This window comes from Bison bison, unplaced genomic scaffold, assembly GCF_000754665.1.
Source record: "Bison bison bison isolate TAMUID 2011002044 unplaced genomic scaffold, Bison_UMD1.0 scf7180017859561, whole genome shotgun sequence".
NCBI lineage: Eukaryota > Metazoa > Chordata > Mammalia > Artiodactyla > Bovidae > Bison > Bison bison.
Genome location: NW_011490133.1, coordinates 5861 through 7137, shown reverse-complemented (window position 1 = coordinate 7137; position 1277 = coordinate 5861).

Sequence of the window (1277 nt, the reverse complement as noted above, 5' to 3'; positions counted from 1 at the left end):
GTCATTAGAAGCAAAGAATTGGGAAGTCACAACTGGCAGCCTGTGGGTGCACTCCAGCTGATAGACTTGTTTGGTGTACATAGTGATTTTATAAACATTTTAATCAGATGCCAACATTGAAATATCAGATTTTACATTGAAAACACTTGTTTTGTGGGCTTCGCTTGGAAAACTTGAGTGTCTAAGAGTATCATGCCTATAGCCCAGTGGAGGCCTCCCTGACAGGACTTCTTCCCTCTCTTGCTCTGGCTGCCAGGCACCTGGCAGAGAATAAAGGATGTGTTACAAGAGACTAGAACAGAGAATTGTACACTTTAAATGAACTACTTTCTATTGATACGATCTGGGACATGGCAAAAAGTGTCCAAGCTTCTTGTTTTGTGACAATCCTCCATGCACACTTGGGATTCTATCTCACTTTTTATGGGATGGACTTCACAAAATCACTTCTGTTTACATACAAATACTTATTTGCTCATGTTATTTTCTCTGTAAACAGACTTTTTCATCTTGATACAGACCCTCCTAGATAGGTGTTGATAAATGTCATTTTTCTGTTTTATAGACAGACAATAAGTAGGTAGATGCCTTGCTCAGGCCAAGAGAGGTGGAGCAAGGCTTAGAAAACAGTGTTTAGATCTTTGTATTTAGTGCTCTTCCCACTCTCCACTCCAGCCTCAGTTATTTCTAGTGTAGTTAAAACATGCACTTATATGTCAGCTCTTCTTGTCCTAAAAAAAAAAAATATCTTGAAACTGAGATTTTAAAATATGCACTTTCCCACCTGATGACTTAGGTATAAAGTTCTATGCTGTATTTTATTTTGTTGTTTGGAAAATATTTTCTATCCTCTGTGACACTGAGGCAAGTCATGAATCCAGAATTGTAGAGCAAAATTTTACACATTATAGTCTTTTTTTTAACTTAAAAAACTCTTTTGAAATTAATACATAGGCAAGTATATATCTCATGCATATATAGTTCAATGTATTTTCTACAAACTGTACACACCTATATAGCCAACATCCAGATCAAGGAAAAGCACAGTGTCAGCTCCCTAGAAGCGCCTCTTCAATCCCCTCCCATCCGCCACCCCCTCCAGGGTGACCACTTGGCCAACTTCTGATTGCAATCTCTAGTTTTTAAAGCATACAATATATTCATTTCTTAAGGAAACTGAAACCTTTTGAGAAACATTTGGTTTCTTAGTATTTCCCCTAAGAAATGTAAAAACTATTGCCCTGGTCTAGACCAAAGACTGCAGAGACGGCAATGGC